The sequence below is a fragment of the Pongo abelii genome, chromosome 3, assembly GCF_028885655.2.
Source record: "Pongo abelii isolate AG06213 chromosome 3, NHGRI_mPonAbe1-v2.0_pri, whole genome shotgun sequence".
NCBI classification, from domain to species: Eukaryota; Metazoa; Chordata; class Mammalia; order Primates; family Hominidae; genus Pongo; species Pongo abelii.
The window spans coordinates 202341562-202363780 of NC_071988.2; the positions used below are offsets into that span (position 1 = coordinate 202341562).

At 36.3% G+C, this 22219-nt stretch overlaps 1 protein-coding gene across 1 annotated transcript in view; it reads left to right on the plus strand.

Moving 5' to 3' along the window:
- The first annotated feature begins 1634 nt into the window (after nucleotides 1-1634).
- TENM3 (teneurin transmembrane protein 3) overlaps nucleotides 1635-22219 on the plus strand; it is a 2759728-nt gene continuing 2739143 nt past the window's right edge. Inside the window, exon 1 of the mRNA XM_054553580.2 lies at nucleotides 1635-1756. The gene's annotated coding sequence lies outside the window, so the exon portion shown is untranslated. The remainder of the gene's footprint in view (nucleotides 1757-22219) is intronic.

Consider the following 22219-nt stretch of genomic DNA (forward strand, 5'->3'; position numbering starts at 1 on the left):
ATCAGGGCAAGCACTCCAGTGTCACCATGTTCCTGTATCTGTAGACCTTGTACAATGCAGTCCAAGGCTGTGAGGACTTCGGAGGGCAAAACGCTGAGGAAACCAACCTGCCTCCAAATCCAAGGCGTGAGATTTACATTGCAGCCTTTGTGATGCTGCTTAGTTAACTGGCTGTATTTATGCAGATCTATTGTAGAATTACTTCCTTTTAATTTTTCCCCCTTTCGTGACTGAAATCATGAATTCCTAAAAATAAATAAATAGCACACCAAAGGAAAAAAAAAAAAAAAGCCAAAACAGGTTTACCTAAGGGGAAGCCTGGAAGGGCTGGCGTTGGAGAAGGCGCTGGGAAGCGGGGCAGGCAGCAGAGAGCCGCCCACCGGTCTCCGGGTCTCTGCCCCGGGCTCTTTCCAGCCCGGCCTTTGGGTAACTGGTGTGGGGGAGGGCGGCCGGCTTTCAGGTCGCGTGTCCCGCAGGTTTGGGAGCCCGGTAGGCCGTGACTGAAAGACCGTGGCAACAGCGGTCAATTGCCGTTTTAGAGCTCATTTTGGGGGCGAATGGTAGCAGCAGAGCCACTGCCGCCCTGGCTCTTGTAGGTGGGTCTGGAGTGTCACGTAGGCACCCCAACTCACGCCGGGGGCCGTGGTCCGCAGACTCCCACTTCATTGCCCCGGAGGCCTGAGCCCGCCCCGCCTGGCGGTGGCTGCACATTTCCCGAGAGTCGGGGCAGCGGCGGCTGGAAAGTGGAGGCAGCCTAACCGCATAGCGCTGAAACCACCATTCACAAATGCAAACCCCTGTCTTCCGTGGATAAACGGTGGCGGCGCGCGTCCGAGGGTCCCCGAAGGGCTGTGGGGAGCCCCGGGGACAGCGGGAAAGGAAGCGGGGTGGCGGTGGCTAGGAGGCGACTGAGCGTTCTCTCCCGGCCGGCGGAAGAGGGAGCCGGGTCCGGGCGCGCCGAGGCAGCCGCCCCTCGCTCAGTTCCTCGGCCGCGGCGCGGGGTTCGCCCCGCTTCTCCCCGGCAGCACCCGGCTGGGTGCCCCCGGCACAGCACAGTGCGGCGGGCGGCAGCGTCCTCCCCTCGCCTCCCCCACATTCCCTCACCTCAGCCAAGGCGGCAGCCCCGGCGTCCCCGCCCGCCCGGCCCCGCGCCTCCACCCGGAGAGCGCCCCCACCCGGAGAGCGCCCCCACCCGGTGCGCCCCCCCCGGGTCCCGCCGCGCAGCCCCGCCACGCTGCAGCTGGAGCGACCGCCGCGGCCAGCCCCGCAGACCGGGGAGGAGGAGGAGGAGGGGAAGCCGGAGAGGGAGGCGCGGGGAGGAGGGATGGAGCCGGGAGGAGGAAATAAATAAATAAAACAATAACCTCCGCGCCAATAAGAGCGAGGGAGAGAGCAAGACGCGACCAGAGAGCCACCCGGGCCCGCTCGCGCGCCTCTGAGAGGCTGTCCGCGCGCGCGCGTGTGTGCGTGAGTGTGGATTTGCCGGGACTGGAGCTGGAAAGTTCAAACTAAACGTGTTGCTCTCGCCGGGTGCTGAGGCCGCGGCGGAGGCTGCCCAACTTCCCCGGGCCAAGTGAGTGGCGTTGCCCAGCGCCTTTGGCGAGGCGGCGGCCGCTCGGCCCTGCGCCCGGGCGCGGCGGCGGCGGCGGCGGCGGCTCCGCTCGCCCCGGGAGGGAGCCCGCGGCCAGGGCTGGACGCTCGCCCGGCCACCTCCACCGACTCTCTCCTCAGCCTCCGCGCCTGGCACCGCAGCAAGGTACGTGGCACTTCCCGGCGCGGCTTCTCCCCTAGCACACCCCGCGCGGATTTTTGGCTGCCTAGATTCTTCCCCTTCCCAGAGTGGTCATCATTTGTCAAACTTTACCTCCACCTCGCACATGCCGGCGGCCGCTGCAGCCGCCCTCCCTGGCAGCGTGGGCTCCGCTCGCTGATGGGAACCGAGAGGAGGGTGGGGGGAGGATCTGCTGGCAGCGGTGGTTCCCATCTGGATTAAGATCGTATTTCGGAATAACTCGCAGGTCTTACCTTCCGGGGGTATCCTTCATTATGATGTTCCCTGTGATGCTGGTAATGGTTTTCCTTGCTCCTTCTGCACGGAAGGACGTTCAAGTTTGCAGGAGAAGGTACATGAAAAGCAGGTGAAGTTTGCAGCCACTTGACTCCAAGAGAGGAGTAACCCTTTCTTTGCAGTAGCAGCTATGGTTTTGAAGCAGCGGCGGCGGCGGCAGCGGTGACAGCGGTGACAGCGGCCTGGCCGGTGGCGGCAGCTGCACGTTGTCCCGTCTGTGACTGGGAGAAGAAGGAAAAGTGGGGCTGCCTCGTCGGAGAGCGCAACTCGGGAGCTGCCTGCAAAGACGCTGCGGGGGAAAATGCTAAGGGCTCCCTGATCCTTGGTAAATCGTGTTTGGAGAGGCATGATTTCCTTTTGTGATATTTACGTGCCTAATAACAGACATGCTTAAAAATCTCTTTAAAACTTTTATGCATACAATTTCCATTTCTAGATTAGGTGAACGACTCTGAAACCTCTCAGATAAATGCCAGAATCAGTAAGATCTGAGCGGTGTGCAAACCTGCAATGAATTGCCCAGTGCCTTCTTGTTTGTAACGTATCACCTACTGGGAAACGTATCTTCCGTGCCGTACTATTTTAGTAATAGTTATAGGTTCATTATTATTATTTTTTTTCTTACGGTGAAGTAGGAAGTTTTTAGTGAAACAAAAATTTAGAAGTCATAGTAAGTTTCCAAGCAACGTGCTTGAGCCTTTTGAAGCCACCTGCTGAATTAGTTCATGTTACTTTTCAGAGGTGACCACTTCGGTGCAGGAGATGTAGACATATCCAGCAGATGGAGCAGTGGAAAACTATACTGGAACCTGCATAACACTCATTTATCCCGATGTAATCACAAAGAGGCCAAATAAATGTGTATGGAGCTCACTTTAGGGGAGAAACTGGTTTTACTGTCATATTTGGAAAAAAATTTGTGTCAACTGAAATATGATTGGAATATATCTGTAGAAACTTCAATTCTTTAGGCTTCTTTTTCATTCAAAAAGCATTTGAAAATAGTTTTTGTGCATATTAGAGTACAGGATGATTCATTCATGTCAGAAATGTCAACTGGTCCTTTGGTTATATATTGTGGTGACTCACAACGCCGTGAAAAACAATGCATTCTGCCATAATAAAAGTCTAATTATTGTGTTATAGTTTAAAAGAGTATAAAAACTTGCATTTGAAAGTAAGCAAACATCATTCTGAATACTTTTTAGTATTCTAAATGCAACTGAATTTGTGTTTTGCGAAGTTAAGATAGCTAAATACACTTATTTCTTCAAATAATTTACTGCAGCTTAAATTGAAGGAAAAAGTTAATAAAACTTTTTAATCATTCTTGTGAATTGATGTTCCTTCTTCCCCAAAATTTCATGAAATTTAGATCTGGTGTGATCTGGTCACATTCATTTTACCTTCAGAGACAAAGACAAAATTCTTCAAAAGCCACTTTAAAAAATCTTTACATTGATATATTATGGTAACAATAACAGGAGGAGAGAATCTGCTTTCCTACAAAAATTGTAAAACTTTGCAATCAGTCATGCATCTGAAAAAATAGCTTTAAAGTGAACAGAGACAAATGGACTGCCCATTTCACAGGCAGAACAACAAAGACTTAGGCACCTGCTTTGTTGCACCGTTTCAGGAAAGAACTGGTTCTTCAATCTAATCTGCTCATCTCCCATCTCTTGTTCCTTTCGTTGTGTTTTGTCATAGATTTTACCGTGGCAGAGAACTGAGCTTAACTACTCTGAAAAAAATCCTATTAGGTCTTACTTTAATGTCATTATTTAGCAATTTAAAAGTTACAGCCATACAGCAAACATTTTAAGGAATTTAGAGACAGGCACGAAGCCATTGAAAAATGTAGCACTAGCAGTCATTTGAATTAAACATACTTTACACTGAGGGCACATGTTTATAAAATATATGTGACTGTTTTCTAAATCTTCAGATAACGTCTGTAGCAAAGTACTTACTTTTGCATTCTGAAACTATATTTCTTTCACATTCGCATAATATCCAAGAAAGCTTGGAACTCCCAGTGTTATAAAATAGTATAACTACCTTTCTGAAGGAACTAATTTTATCCTGCCTGTTGCCACACGGATTAAATGATTATAGATTTTTCTAAATTTATTCCATTCTAAATTTATGCCCCTTTACACAGGCAAGAACAAAAGGATTTCAGTGTAAGATGCTGAAAGTTTTATGCCATATTTAAATGTTTAAAAATATGAATACCAGACATTTACTAATTTATCATCTCTATTAAATGTGTTAAATTCCTCCAATATAACTCTTATTGTCAGTTTGAAAATCAGCTGGTCGAAGCAATGTCAATGTAGTAAAATAGGTTACACGTAGGTATATTATGGTCATCGCTCATGTGATATATATCTTCAGAGAAAACCAAGTGCCTTGTAAGTTTTTCTGTAAACTCAATATAAATGAAATGCTGATAAGATTGACATAATTTTGATATAACTTTGACATATATATTTCTACATATTTTGAGCCTTTAAAAATATAATCAGTAAATACTCTTCGTACAGTACTGAGCTTTTTCAGTTAAGTTTATTGGACTGATACAATCCTGTAGTATGCTACTGAAGTTGAGTTCAAGTTTATGGAGGGAAATATTGGATACATACATACGTACATACATACATACATACATACATACACACATGGGTCATCAGTTTTCACTGGGAATCTTGGTAATGGGAGTGGCAATGTGCCTAATGAGGAATTTTGGAAAATAGTCTAATCATCAACTTTAAATTCTCATTTTAAAAACGTGATCAAAAATAGATATCTGTTAAGTGGAGGATCTGTATTTAACCTAAGCCTCATGGTAATAGTTGAAGCTTGGCATTCACCAAATGTTTGCACTTGTTATTACAGTAATTTTAATGCACTTTCTGCATTATTTGTATTTTCATTCCATCTCCTTAGGACATTGTTCTAATAGAGCTATAATATAACTCTATTAGGTAGTTTTCTTCCAGCACCATAAAATGTAGCCACTGGGTATAGACTTAAATATAAAATCGCAATTACATTTGCACCAACCTAATACTTCAACTGAATTAAGTTTTTGAAACTCATATAGAGGGATTGAGAGATTATGAAGAAGCAGAGATTTTGGTTTTTTCTCCATTAAGTTATCTTCTGGGAGTTAACATGGGTTTATCAGTCAGTGAAGATCAAGCAAAAGATGAAACCTTTTATTCTTTAGTTTCTGTCTTGTCACCTGCCTGTTTGGTTTCTCTTAGTGTCAAGTATGACTGAGCATGACTTTCACTTATAATTTATAGAAAAGGCATATGTATTTGAAACTTGGGTGTTTTATTGGGAGGCACCATTAGTTTTTAATAAGAAAAAGTTTTTAGCACTATATATAAGGAAAAAATCATAATATTAAAAAATTATTCTAGATGGGTACAGCAGTGAAAAATGTATCTTGGGATATAAATTTTAGCAAAAATGATGAGGATGCAAGATTTATCCCAAATAATATTTCCAACTTTGAGTATTACTGTAATTTAGTTTTTATATGTTAATGCTGTATTGGGTACAAACACCTTTACCTTTAACTCTCTTTAATTACCACTTCTTTGTATAAAAGTCTACCAAGAATATAGCTTAATTATATATGTATAATATGATTGTTTTATGGCATATGTTATATGATATATATCTCATAATACATATTTTTAACATGAGTACAGTTTTGCTCATACAATATTCAGGGATAGATTTTATTTCACTGGTTATCCCAAATTTTTTTGAAGCCTCAGAGTCCTCAGGTAATTTTCTATATGTTACTGTATAGGACAGTTCTGCCATATAGCTTTAGATATTTAGTCATAGAAATATAACTGGGTAAGCTGCCCTACTGTTCATGTAATTACCATGAAACTTGTGATAACCTCTAAATACGATATGTTATATAAACTGTTTATATTGTTACCAAGGGATTAAAACCATGGGACAAGACGAACATAGTCATTCTTCATAGTGGTCAAAAACTATCTTTCATGTTTTAAAGGACTTATATTTAGAACTTATTATGGAAAAATGTGGATGGATCAAAAGTGGGTATCAAGTGCGTGAAAATTATTTACCAGAATCACACTTACTAAGTATTATAATAAGCATACCTTTCTAATTATTATTTTCCAAAGGTAGGAGATTGGAGAGGCATAATTAAAGGTACCTGATATTATTAGAATAAGACAGTTGTCTAACTAGCATTTTCATTCTGATAGGAATATGTTTCATGATTTTGATTATTTCACAGCACCCTTATCAAATAGAATTATACTGTGTTTTCCAATATGAATATCTTAAAGGTTTTTAAATGTATGATTGATTATGATCATCAGAACTTTGTGACTAAACTAAAGGCAGCTAACACATAGAATACTGCTGGCAAATTGAGAGGCTGAATACTGGTGTTGCATAAAGTTTAAATTGATGTTACTTCCTATATACCCCCAAATCAGTATTATTACTACTTTGCTAGTACTTATATTATGAATATAAATTATATTAGATTCTTATTCAACTTTCCATGCTTAAATTACAGTATGTTCAAGAACTTGCTTTAGTAATAAATATTGATAATTATTGTATGACAGAGATCTTTACTGGTAACATTAGATTTAGAATATTATTATGCGAAACAGACAATAAAACAATCTCTGCTCTGGGTCTATAGAATTTACTAAATTAGTGCCATGGGCATGTGAGAACAGAAAGTGTCCATATGTCAGCTTCAACTATATGACAGAGGGAGAAAAGTGAGGAGACACCTTTTCATGAATGTCTTCCCTCCAGTTTATACCACCAGTTTTCTAAATAAACTTTATTTTAACATTTTTTAAACCTGGACACTTTTAATGAGAACAAATCACAGTCACAAATATCAGTGTATTAATGGATCACATCAGTACTTAATATTTTTTCATCTTATAGCTCAATCCATCATTCATTAAGCAGAAAGATTTATTCACATTACCTTTTTAAAAATACTTCAGCAGTTACATAGTAGACTGATTTTTAATAGTTGTCTATTAAAAATAAAATAAAACATAAAATAAAAAAAACCTAAGAATAAGTTGTTGATGTAGTTTTTAGGATTTAATTTTGTTATTTAGAAGATAAATATTTATAGGTTTTTGATTGTATATAAAATTAATAGCAGCAAGAATAAATAATCCCATATTTCAGCCAAAATGTCAACTAGAAATGATAAATTGGCTTTCTTGTGTATATGTGTGTGTGTGTGTGTTTTAATTTTCTGTGTCAATTAATATGTACTACCAGTAGAATAGAATATTCTGAGAAGATAATGGTATCTTGTTGAACATTGATTTAAAGGTTAAGCAGTTATTATTGAAAAATAAGCATGCCAATTGACTTTCCATCTGTAAGCCTTTTTCTTAAAGTATATTTACCTAAATTTAAACAGCATCTATAGTATTGATAAAAATTTTAAAAACATAAGTGTCAAATTAAGTGCTCAATAAATATTAGGATACATCTATCTTTGATCTCTTCTTATTATCATATAAAAATCAGTACACTGCTATCTTTCTTTCAATAACAAATAGGTGCAAGGTAGTCTAAGAGGTTAACAACCAGAAAATATTTGTATTGTGATGGGATGTTCATAATTTCTTTTTCTCATTGTCTTACAGATTTATTTATTTTAATTTCAAGTAGCATATAACAATTCCTTATGCAAAATAAATGTTTTTTGATTAAATTAAATACACTAAAGTGTCTTCAGTTCTTAAGTGTGTTGCCTATAGATTTGAGTTTCAAAAGTATTAAATTTATATTTTGCATGTGCCATTATTTATATTGTAGGTTTTTTCCCAAATACAGGTCCTCTTGTGTTATCATTGTGAAGTGTTTTATTCATACTTTTCATATTAATACTTTTCCATACAACTTAATTATTTTGCTTTTTATATTCAGAGCAGAGTTGCAGTTATTGCCAACTTTATTTTATTTTGATTTAAAATGTGTTAAACTCACATAAAGTATTAACACATATATTTTTCTAAAATTATTTGTGTGAGTCAAATTTGTTAGTGATTTCTTCGAAATTTTATTTGTAACTACGAGATCAAAACCAAAAAGGTTAATTTTCATATAATTAAAGGTCAGTGATTTTTTTAGTATTTACAATTTGTTTACTTCTTTAAGAAATCTAATAACATTTTCAACAAAACGGTGTTTCTTATTACTTGTGAACCTTATGCTTTTTTAAATTTTGCTTTTGAAACAGTTCACAGTGATTAATTTGAATAAAGAAAGCAAAAATTTAGTGGTTATCATACACATATTAAATTAAATTTCAAGAAATGAAAACTTTGTGATAATACAAATTATAAAACAGAAATCTCAGTATTTGTTTTCAGAAATTTTGAGGGAAAACTAACCTTGAAATAGTAAAGTATAAGAAATAATGTTAACAATAGTCTTAAATGTTCAGGTCCTTATTACTGATTTTGGCAAAGTTTATGTCCAAATTGTTATGCTAGTACTATTTACATAGAATGTTTTATAAATTTATTTTTTAAGAAAGTCTTATTTCAGCCACTGTTGTTTTATACAATATTGGTAGTTCCAGTTTAGTCTATTTTAAAATGTAAACTTATAGCTCTTAAAAATTTTGTTGTTGATATATTTAAATAAAAGAGTGCATGTACCAAGAGTACAAATGAAACAAATTATCATAATGATACTGCTTTTGAGATAACCAAAACAGAGAGAAATTTGAAGTTACAAGTACCTTTGAAACAGAATTCACACTCGAATCTGCTTTAGCATGAATTGCACATGAATAAAATTATCTGCTTAATGTTCTCTTTAAGTTTTAAATATCAGATAATGTGATTTGGGAAAAATCTCGATTAAAAATATTATTGTGTGGTAAGATTCTTTGCATTTTCCTGTTTCTGGAGCTTGGTCATTTTATTTTAGTGAGTTATTATTTGAAATCAGTGTGTGATTAGAATAAAATTGAAAAGGATTTGCAACACTTCCTATTTGCATGGATCAGCTTTTCATAACCCCAAAGAAATTATACAAAATTAAGTTTTAAATTGTTTGAGAAGACCAACAACCATAACAATAAGGGACAGTGGTTTTGCTCATTATGTAATATCATTTATAGAACTACAACTGGCATATCAATTCAAAAATTATTTCTGATGTTCTAAATAAGTATATATTGATAGTTTTTTTGTAAAATGTTTTCCATTTTGTAATGCAGAAGAGTTTAAAATGTGAATAATATGCAAAACATTTTAGTAAATAATGTTTTTATATACAATTAAGAAAAAATATGCTTCTAGGCAAAAGAATAAGCATGTCACCTCAGAAATCTCTTCAGATTTCAAAAACTGGTCAAGAAATAATGGATCAGAAGACCCCGCATACGTAATATGAGACCAAATCTATAGATTTTTGAGAAAAAGAATCTCTATCAAAACGGATAGAATATATTCCCAAGGCAGCAGCTCCAATCATATTGACAGTCTTAACAATGTCTGTGAGATAAATGTTTCTAATTGTGTATGGAAAACATGCAAACTGAACAAGAATCTGAAGGGCAATGTTTGGTAATACTCACATGGGTGCCCTCCGGGAAAGAAAGTAGTTGCTAGCTTTCTGAATACTTGATGCTGCAGACCTGCATGGTCTGATGGCATTAGGAGTATATCATATAAATAGAATAATGTATTCTAATTCATGCTCACCAAGCCACCTTCAGAAAATCTGTTTACTCTTGCCCATTTTCTTTAGTGAAGTAAGGTGTTCAGGGTGCTTCTGCAGGCAGCAGGCCAAGAGCTCCAGGCTCCTATTTGATTTTGATTACAAATTAATGAATTGGCATAATAGGTTATACAGTTCATTTCCTTGTGAATGTTAGTGCGAGTCATCATCCTCAAATCTAATTAGATCTGCAACACTGACACATACTGTAAACCAAACCTGTAAGACCAAGGTCACCAAAATAGTGCCAAACCTGAAACCTGTTCATCAGTGACCTCTGAGAGAAGCCTTCATGTCACTAACGAGAACGTTTATTTTGAAGACTACAAAGACAAAACATGGAGAACAGGAATACTTACTCTTTTGGTTTAATACTCTTTTTATTAAAATAGCATGAAAATTAAAAAGAAAATTAGTTGAGGGAACAAAAAAGAAATAAAAATTTTTGATAAGTAACATGGTCAGAAGAAAGATGCTTCAAAAATACTTGTATTGTAGTATTTATTAGGGCTTTTAATTATTTGCCCCCACAGAACCAATATTCAATATTAAAACTATAGTCTTTATATTTATTAAATGAAATTTTAAAGATCAGTTTAGAAGAGAAGTCACATTTTAACATTCATTATACATTCACTCTGTGTATCGTTTTAGTTTGCTTTTCTGCTCTTCATGATTTTAAAATTTTTTCTTTGTTCGTACATTTAGAACTAGTTCATTCATTATAACCATTGTTCAGTATTCCATCATATGATTATGATGAAATCACAATTTCAGCATTTCTTTTCCGACTTCTGAAGTAGTTCTTAAGTGTAATAATGCATTAAAATACAAACTACAAATGCAAAATACAATACAAAACACAATTCTATAAGATAAATGTGAGTGATATTGCGATATATATATTTTATGTATGTCGATTATGCTATATTTATCATAACATTTTGCATAACATTTTTTAAAATTAAAATTCTGAAGCCATTAAATCTTTCACTACAACATCATTTTCATAGTCACATGTTATTTCATTCTATGGATCTAGCAGAAGTTATTTAACAATTTGTTATGGTTGGATATTTCAGCTATTTAAATTGTTCCTATTAGAAAGAAAGCTAAATGAACAGTTTTACTATTGTTTGTATCTTTGTTGACATCCCAAAATATTTATTTAGGAAAAATTTTAAAAAGTTAAATTACATTAGTGTATGCTTGGATTTTTTTATTTTTAATATAATTAAGATGACAGCTTTCATAAGCATTTCCTTGACTAATTGGACCCTCCATACTGTTGTGGTTCACTCTTGGGGAATCCTTGCTTGAAAAAATTATTTCTGACATTCTAGTATTATAAATATAACACTGAATGCTGCCTAATCTGAGATTTGGCTTTCATTCAAAGCTGTGTGATCTTGGGTGGGTTATTGCATATCTCTTAGCTCCAATTTCCTCACTTACAAACCAAGGAATTTGTAACAATACTTAGAGAATATTACCAACGCTGATGTTTTATCATTATAACTCTACATCTGATTTTAGAAGAAAATAAAATAGTGTATAGGAATAAAAACATGTTTGTAGATTTTCATGATTTATCAGCATTAACTCACTCGCTGCCAATTAATTGTAAAGTTGCAAGATTTTCTTAGATCAATTTTCTTGCAGATAGATGTAATAAAACACCAGTTATTTGGACTGATGTTCAAATTCTAACAAAGTTTTAGTTTTCTTCAGTTAAAGAATTTCATTGCTCTCTGCATAATACTTTAAAATATAGGCAAATAGATAGTGTCACATATATCTGCAGTTATTTCTCTATTATTTTATTTCCACTGCAGAAATAATAGCTATATGCATATGTATGTACATTTGTGTATATTAATTCTTGCACAAACTTACACAAATTCTATTAATGTATACTATAGGCCAATACTTCAATACATATCTTAGGTATGTTTAAATATATTCAAATGTGTGTCACTGTTTTCTCACTTAGTTTTAAAAATATTTATTTCCAATCACTTTAGTTTCCAGGAAACAAACAAAAGAAAATTTTCTTTTTGTTTGGTTGCTTTTTTTTGTTTTGTTTTGTTTTTGAGACAAGTCTCACTCTGTCACCCAGGCTGGAGTGCAGTGGCGCGGTTTCAGCTCACTGCAACCTCCGCCTCCTGGGTTCAAGCTATTCTTCTGCCTCAGCCTCCTGCGTAGCTGGGATTACAGGTGTTTGCCACCATACCCAGCTAATTTTTGTAATTTTAGTAGAGACGGAGTTTCACCATGTTGGCCAGGCTGGTCTCAAACTCCTGACCTCAGGTGATCAACCCACCTCGGCCTCCCAAAGTGCTGGGATTACAGGTGTGAGCCACTGCGCCTGGCCTGTTTGGTTGTTTCTCTAAATAAAGTTCACAGGTACTTAACACATCCCTATTGAATTAACTTATGAATTAGATTTGTCCTTGTTTGTTGTTTTAAATCCAGTTATTTTGGCCCCTACCTGAATCTGGTTATCCCGGGCTAGATTATCAAAGATAACCTTTCCTCTTTCAGTGCCACTCTCTCTCCAGGTCTGTAAAAAATGCTCTTTCTGGAAATTTTTGCTTTTAAAATAATTTTTTTAATTGTAGATTTAAATTAGTAGAATAAAAACCTTCAATGTACACTAGAAAATTAGCTGCAAACCTTCGGTAGCAAATTTCCTATCAATCAAGGTGTGATAATTCTGATCGTCTGTATTCTCTTGTCAGCAAACAGTGAAAAGTCTCTAATGTGTATAATAGAAGTCTCAGGTAAGAATGTATCGGTATACTATGGAGAGTCTTAGGCACATATGTCATTTGATGTTAAACTTTAGTCCTTTTTTCTGTTCTTCTTTCTCTCCTTTTCTTTTTTTTCCAGTATTTTTTTTTCCCCCTGAAAACATGACCTTTCTTAACTGGAGAAACCTAGAGACTGGGGGCTAGCATAAATTTTAATTAGGCTAAAGTGATTTTAAGTGGTTCCCTTTGCATCTACTACCTGTTATTGATGACCACATCTCAAGAAAAATAAACAAAAAAATGATAACAGGTTAGTTTGTAAATTAAATGGTCAAGGCCAGTCAGGCCTTCTGATCATTTTCCTCTCAACAGGTGAAGATACTGTTTTCTTCCTAGCGAACCTGAAGAAGCTTGCTCTTTCAAATTGCAATTTTATTTTTTAACCCCCCTGCTTCATTTTCTGGGACTGAATATGTTTTGATCCCTTATCCCAATCCCCACGAGGAAATGATGTGGTACTATTTATTACAATTATTTGTAGATGAGTTTTGGGCAATACATTCTTTTCTTTATTTAAGTCTTGAAGTCTTTTACTAAGGAGACGTCTTGTGTCTGCGTCAGGAGCTCCCTTGGCTCTGAAGCCAACACCTGGCTGGCCCATACTGTCTGTACTCTACCAGAAGAAAGGTCAAGTCCTCCCTTTCTCTTCCTTTGATCACCCTTACCATTAATTACTGAAGTTGCTCCTCTTACTTCCCCTGGTTGAGATTTCACTTCCCTCCTGGCCTTTCACTTACAGCATTCTCTCCTTAACGTGATCAATCCATAGTTTTATTTTTAGTGAGCACCTAGGTGAATATGATCTGTGTAAATAACTCTATTTACCAGCACTAGACCTTAGGAAGAAAACAGCTACCTTTTATAGAATTAGGGAATTTGGGGCAGTTTAAAACACAATGTTTGACTTTCTGAGAGTCTAAGTAGTTTCTGTATGCGAGAACCATTAAAAGATTCAGGATATGGAAAATTGGTAAACTTTGGTTTTGCAGATGCCAGAGAAATATAAGGTAAGATCATCTAAAATAATTTGGTTTGGCCATATAAAATAATAAAATGTAAATTTTTATATTCTTTGTCTTTTTTCTTATCACCATGCACGGTAATAATTAATTCGCATATCATTACCTATATGTCGCATTAAATGGAACCTTCCTTTATTTGTCAGTTAGATGAAGCTATTTTCCTCCTGTAGCATTGATCAACAGTATGCTTTCACACATCTTATGTCATTCAGTGTCCTTAGGCTTCTAGTGCCTCAGCGCCTGTTCAGAACTTTAAAAAAGGAAGTCGTGTGGGTCTAGACCAAGCCAGTCAGCTGAATTTTAACAGGCAAAATCATTTTCCCGTAACCTAACATTTACGTATTTTTGACCTTTTTCTTCAGGTGTTCACCCAGATCGCATTTAGTTGTTTGCGTTAATTGGGAATAATCACAGGAAATTCTTGATTATATCTTTGGGAGGTGTGGAAGAAACAGCAACTGCTTTGAAGAGATCAAAGCACTGAAAAGAAGTTGTACTGACAGGGATGGTGGCTTTGTGAGTTCCCTTGAGCTGCCGAAACAAATTATGCTAACTGGGTGGCTTACAAAAACAGAAATGTATCATCTCACGGTTCTGGAAGCCAGAAGTCCAAAATCAAGGTGCCGGTAGTTGGGTTCTTCCCGGAAGCTCTGAGAGACATTGTGTTCTGTCCCTCCCTCCTAGCTTCTGGTAGTGGTCCTGAATCCTTCCTGTTCCTGGGCTGTATTCACATCACTCCAATCTCTGCCTCCATCTCCATTTGACCTTCACTTCTGTATTTTCTGATCGTTGCCTGTGTGCTTCAAACCTCCCTCTCCTTATACTTGTCAGGACATAGGTCATTGGATTTACTGCTCACCTTGAATCCAAGATGATCTCATCCCAGGATCCTTAATTATCTGCAAAAAATATTTCTTAACAGTAAATTCACATTCATAAGTACTGGGGGGTAGGGTTTAGGCATATCTTTTTGGGAGATGTTATTCAGTCCACAAATGTGGAAAAGGACAATGTTGGTAGAACTTAAAGGGTTAAGTTTGGACATGACATTTAGACTGTGTCACCTGCAGAAGTTGTCTCAATAGGTAATATAAAATATAAATATACTATTTGGCACAGTTGCTAAATTTTTGCTAGAGGTAAGAGGTAATGGAGAAACCTGAGTTGCAATGTGAATTTAATTCAAAAATGTACACACTAGTAAGAACTCAGCACAATTCAGAGAATCTAGTGTAAGACAAGGAATATAGAAAGGACAAGGATAAATATTCCAGGGACAAGTTGTGCCAGTGCTACCTCTGGTGAGATTTTTGAGGCTGTGTTCAGCTCAGGGAGGGGCCTTCCATGAGCTATTCCTAACGTTAAGGATTTCTTTCCGTCAGTCAATTCTACATATTAAGTGGAAAAAGCAGAGGCTCAGAAACCAAACTGAACTGACATAAAGTCGTTGGTTCACCAGTTACTAATATTCTAAACTTGAATATGCTGTTTATTTTTTCTTCTGAACTTCAGTTGTCCCATCTGAAATGATGAATAAAAAGAAATTATTTTTCATTATTCTTGGGAAGAAAAGTAACTGTCCTCAGTGCTGTCCAAAAGAACTTTCTGTGATTCTGGGATTGTCCTCTACCTATGCTATTCAAAACAGTAGCCACTAGCCACATAGTTTCCACTTGGAATGTATTTAATTTTAATTAACTTAAATTTAAATAACCCCTTATTGGCTCTTATATAGAACAGGGCAACTCTGGCACAGTTTCTGGCGTATGAAAATGGTGCTCTCTTTATTTTCATTCTTGTCTCATTCTTTCTCAATAGATGCAGTTATTTAAATTGGGTGGGTGGGTGGGGACCAGAAACTGGTATGTATATCTTGAGTTTAGTGAATTTTAAATATTCTTTAGTTAGCACAAAGCTTTTATTCTTTGCAGAACAATGTTGGAAACTAACATTAGTCATGTAACCTTTGAAATCATAGCACTGTTAAAAAGAAAATTGAATATAAATTATTTCTTAGACTCCCATTTTTACAGTTTAAATACTAAAGTATGAGAAACTCAATTTGATATACTCTGACTTGATTATCACTCCATGATGCAGATTTCAAGGATACTGTTATGATAAAAAGTGCACATTAATTCAAGACACATCTCACACTTCCCAATATGTGATTTATGGTTTAAAATATTCGTTGCTCTTTTGCTGAATTTTTAATGACTTTGTTTTAACTATTTTCATAGCCATAGATTTTATTTGGATGCAAACACAAAATTTTATATATTTCTTGGAAAGTAAGTGGAAATGGGGGAGAAGAGTTTTTGATGATACTCTGAAATTCTCCCTATAAAACCTCAACAGAAAATATCAGTCTCTATCTAAAATCGTCTTAATTTATTATATACAATTAAAATATGTAACAAAATTGATAAATGTACAGCAAAAAAGTGAGAGAAAAACGAAGAACAGTTGAGTTTAGCTAATTGATTTAATTTGTGAATAACTAATACACAAGAATTAAATTGTGGCAAGAATGATTGTACTGATATAACTAATAAATATCATTCAAGAGGTGTGCAAGCTCTGTACTATACAAGCAAAGAAGCAAAGTGTATTGACAAGCAAACTATATATGCTGTTTATGTTATCATATGCTTAGCGAAACACACACTCACACACAGAAACTCAGTAAATTATGACAAATTTCTAATGATAGACTAGTCTCTGGTATAAAAATAATGTAACAAATTGAGAAATAACATATGCAAAAAGAAGAAACTAAAACTATAATTCCAGATTATTTAGAAAATAGCAGTAAAAATATGCTACATATGGAATCTATGATTGTATACAAAACCATAATATAAAGGAACTTAATATCATAATATAAAGGAACTAAATAAAAATAAAATAGATGAATTACTTAAACATCTGAAAAATAGCAACACAACAAAATTCACGCAATTAGAATGAATGACTTAGTACATATGAAAACATAAATTAATGAACTAGGAGGGAAACCAGAATTTGAATATAAATTCAGAAACCTGTTCCTTAAAATCAATAAATAAAATACAGAACACTTGCTTCATCAAAAATTTTGAAAACAAATAGAATCAGAAATGACAGCAAGAAAATATGCATCAAATTAATAATATTTCAGGGGCTATAAATTAGAAGAATTGTCTCAGTAAGTGATTAAATCTAAGTTTTCCAGTAGGAAGATAGCTTTTGAGCTATCCTAAAAATAAAAATACTATGGCTAGAAAATTTTATTCTTGAATTTCTTCTATAGTCAAGAAGCCTATGCCATTTTAAGTGCTGGAGGTTAGAAAGAGAGAAGAAAATTATCCTAATTAATTTTATAAATCAATATGATCAATGACACTAAAATTGGAAAAATCTATATGATTATTGAAAAAGGCATTTAGTGGCCAGCATGGTGACTCACGCCTGTAATTCCATCACTTTGGGAGGCCCAGGTGGGAGGTTCACGAGGTCAGGAGTTCAAGACCAGCCTGGTCAACATAGTGACACCCCATCTCTATTAAAAATACAAAAATTAGCCGGGGGTGGTGGCAAGTGCCTGTAGTCCTAGCTACCCAGGAGGCTGAGGCAGGAGAATCACTTGAACCCGGGAGGTGGAGAGTGCAGTGAGCCGAGATCATGCCACTGCACTTAGGCTGGCAACAGAGTGAGAATCCATCTAAAAAAAGGCATTTAGTTAACTTTAATGTCTATTTTTAATAAAAACTTTATTTTTATTGAATTATTAGGCAAAGGAATTAGAAAATAAAAAGAATTCAGAGGTATAAAAATTGGAAATAAGAATACAATATTATTATTTATTTTTAAAAACCTGAAGTGACCAAAATATGTTCAGAAACAATTAGCATTCAGTACATGAGATGTTTACAAAACAAATTTGTAATAGTATTTATGATGCCAAAATTTTTGAAAATATAAGGAAATCTAATGATTAAAAACTGCAGCTAAAAACATAAAAAGTGTAGATACAAATTCAACAAGACCTGTACAGGCCCTGGGTTAAAAATATTTTTTTAAATTTGTAAAACATTAATACTTTAATGGAAGGATGTATCTCAATTGCAGAGTTATCATTATACAGGATCTCTTTTCAAAATGCTTGAGTGGAATTCTAGCTCTAGTCTTTACTGATTATTTGACTATTTATCAAGTTTTCTAAATATTCTGTAGCTCAGTTTTCCTGTCTACAAAGTAATGACAATACTAAAAAGTATCCCATTTACAAGGTTTTCCTGATGGATAAAAGACATAATTTTAAGTGTTTGGAAATCATCTTATACTTACTCAACATTTAGTTACCATTTGCTAATTATTTGACTGTTTCTACTAATACTTCTACTGCTACAGTGAAGAAGTTTAAAACATTAGTGATATGAAATCACTAAAAATTTATGCATTCAATGTAAATTCAAGCAAAAACCTGTTAGGATTTTTAATTTGCCAAGTGATTTTAAAGTACCTCTGAAAAAAATATATAAAACAAGAAAAGTACTATCAGACAATATTGGAAGAGGAGTTATGCCCTAATAGATATTGAGATTCATTATAAATTTATATTATTTAAGATAATAAGATAATGGAAAGAATAGAGGGTCTAGAAATATATATGTCTACGTATATATAGAAAGTTAATATGTGATCACAAAGATTCTTAATATCGGTGGAAAAACTACCCTAACAACCAAGGCAAATATTCTTCTAAGGCAAATAGATACAGGACTTCAGAAAAGAAATACAAAGGATCAATAAATACATACTTAAAGTTCCTAGTAACTGAAGAAATACAAATAAAATATGAATATTGTATTTCTATTTTGCTTAAAAAATAGACCATTACAATTTCTATACTTTTGATTGTTAGGGAATGTGTGTTTTCCACAGCCTCCATGACTCCAGTTTAAGGAACTAAGGTGGGGCATGGATTTGGGGAAGGATAGAGGTCAGAGATAGAGAGATGGTCAAGGATGATGAAAGCTTCAGAAGTTGTTCTGCAGTCATCACTTGTAAAAAAAGATTAATAAAATGCTGATTTTCCAGTACAACAGAGCAGTGTCAGAAGGCCATGATTTGCTTTATGCTTATTGTAAAATCTGAAAATATTATGAAAATGCAATTGTTTCGTGTGTGTAGGGAAATAGACACATATACACTGTTGATCAGAGCATAAAGATATGCAGTCTTTCTGCAGGGTAGTTTTACCGTATTGATCAAAACATAAAACGTGGATATTCTCTGTTACAGAAATTTTCTTTATAAACATCTGTTTTAATAAGAAAACTAATTGTGCAAAGATAAATGTGCATAGTCTTTTTAGAATTGTTTATACTACCCGGAGAAAAAGTAAAATAACCTAGATATCTGGGAATAAGAGATTGTTTAGAGATGAATCATGTAATCTTCAACAATGGAATGCCATGCAGCCATCATGGATGCTGTTGATTTGTATTCACGGAAATGAAAAACTCTGTACAATGGGTCGCAAAAGTGAGTATACACACGCACACACGCCCACACACACATGTGCACACATAAATACATGTATATGTCCTCAGAGAGAGCTGCCATAAAGTATGTTCAGAAAAATGTTAACAGTAACTGCCCCTCACCCGTCCCTCGTTCTCCCGGACCCCCGTGGTATTTTGGGCGATTTAATGATTTACCTGCTTCACTCTGAGGATTCTTCAAGAGTATGTGCTATTGTATTTTAATTAAATGACCGATACTTGCCTAATCTTTTAACCAATTCTGCCTATTGATTAATGTGTTCAGAATCACTTCACTGTGATGTAAATAGCTCTCAGGCAGTAGAAATTTTGAGTAAGACTAGAGGAAAGGAGTATTTCTTTTCGAAATTAGCATACCTGGCAGAAGAAAACTTTGGGCAACCTGTTGACCCTGCACCAAGGAAGAGTACACGGGCTGCAAGAGGTGCTCGGAAAGGAGGTAAAGGACAAGAGCAGAAAACGGGTAGTTTTCTCTGACATGTAGAAGCAGTGCTTATGTATCACAGGAAATCTCATGGACAGTTGCTCTCATATTAAACACTGCTAATGCCAAATTTTACAGATCAGTGCTACTTTGGAAAGTATTTAATTTTGACTTCTTTGTTCATCCAGTTCCTTTCGTCGTGTCGGAACTTAACTCCCCACCCCCAGTTTAGGTAAAGCACAGTCTTCTCTATTGCATTTCCTCCTTTTCACTTGCAAGTTCTGTCCCTCCTTGCCTGTGAAAAGGAGGAAAAAGAGATATTTACTAATTAATCCAGCATTTCTTGATTATTCTTCAAGTGTCAGGCACAATGCGAGACCCTGAAAGCTGAGTTTCTGTAAGTCTGGTTAGAGAGGCAGATGTATAAGTAGGTAGTTGCAACACAGCTGCAAGTGCCATGATGGACATCTACACAGCTGGCATTCATATAAACATCCAGAACAAGCACAGGGGAGAGGAGATTCCTGGCCACACAGGGCTAGGGAGGGGAAAGTAGGATATGAAGTGACCTTAATGTGAAGGAGGTTTCTTTCCAGGGTGACAGAAATCTAAACTTGTGAATCACTTTCAGTAGTTGCAGCTTATTGTATGTAAGTTATATGCAAGTAAAGATGTTTGTTAACAAAGAAGTCATATGAACACGCATGTTAGCCGGGGTGGGGGTGTTGGGGGGAGGAGCGGGGGACAAGAGTATGAGATCAAGGTCTGGCCATTGTCATGAAAGGAGGTGGTAGAGGGTGTCCTTTGGGCTTTAGGTTAATCAGAATTTAGGCTTGTGAAGGAGGCTGGTAAGTGTGGCCCAAGCATGTGCAGCAGAAAATGGGGAGCACGGGCTGGGGAAAGCTGGAAAGATACAAAGAGACTGCATCCTGCAGGGCCTCGGGCGTAGGGTGAGAAGTTTTAAGTGTCATCTAGTTTGTGTTCATGAGGTTCCCATTCACTGCTGGACTAATTAGGTCTGTTGTCTCTTTGTCTGTAAACGGGCATTTCAAAGTAAGCGATTTACTCAATCAGCTTGTTTAAAATGCAGACATCTAAGATCCATGCCTAGAGATTCTGATCTAGGGGGTTGTATTTGGGGACAAGAAATCAGCCTTCATGATTCTGATGAAGGTGGTCTATGAACCAAGTTTGGGGAAATATTATTTTAAGAAGTTTCTAAAATATACATATTCATTCATATTCCAAATGCCAAATTCCTTGCATTATGTAGGATCACTGTCATAAGCATTTAAGTGCTCAGGACGTTAGTTTGTGAGCCAGTTCTTTGTTTTTTGCATTCAAGTTCAATTGTAATTACCCACTTTAAAAAATAAAAGTATTCCTGGCCAGGCGCGGTGGCTCACACCTGTAATCCCAACACTTTGGGAGGCTGAGGCAGGAGGATCACGAGGTCAGGAGTTCAAGACCAGCCTGACCAACATGGGGAAACCCCGTCTCTGCTAAAAATACAAAATTAGCTGAGTGTGGTGGTGGGTGCCTGTAATCCCAGCTACGCATCAGGAGGCTGTGGCAGGAGAATTGCTTGAACCTGGGAGACAGAGGTTACAGTGAGCCAAGATCGTGCCACTACACTCCAGCCTGGGCAATAGTGAGACACCGTCTCAAAAAAAAAAAAAAAAAAAAAGTATTCCTGCAGCATATTGCCCATAGATGTTATGTTCTTTTTAGTAATATATGTTGTAAAAAAGAAAGGTGAGATATCATTTATAAATGTGGAATGGACGAATGAAAATGTTACAAACAAAATGAAACATTTTTACAGTTTGAAATTTTCATCAAATTATTTACAGATATAATTTTAAGGGACTGCACTATAGCATGATCTAAATTTAAGGCTGGAAAGAATTTAGTATAGTATTCAAATTCTATGCTTTACTTCCAGTGAGGACCTATGGATACCCTTCTTTTCAAGAAACAAAGATACATTAAGCATAATGCGATGAACATGCTTTGAAGCAACCTGCTGCATTTCATTTAAGCCATGATCACATGCATTGTATTTCTTTTAAGAGGAAGATAAATATTAAGATTGTAATTGTAAAGCTTTTTCTTCCCCTGAGAGTGTTTGCTATGACTTCTATTGATTTCTGGAGTGATTCTGCAGAAAAAAATATACCACTATCTATAGTGAATTAAGTTATGATGTTTGGTTTTAGAGATACATGTATATTCTCCTTAAGACTTTTTCCCCCGAATTAGTTATTCATTTTTCTTCAAGATTCTGCTTTGGGAAAATAATCTCATTATGGCCGCAGCCAATGAATGTAACTCATTTTCATTAAATGCTATTTTGCCATCATGGTCATAATTCTCAATTAATTTTAATTTCCCTCCTTGACTGTGCTTTTCAAGAAGTATATATGATCAAGAAGATGCCTAATTACTGAAAAAAATTGTTAGATGTGGAAACTCCAGGCAAAACCAACTTTAATAGTCCCAGAGAGTGGGAGACAGCCTTAAGAGCAGGTAAAATGATGTGGAAGATTTGA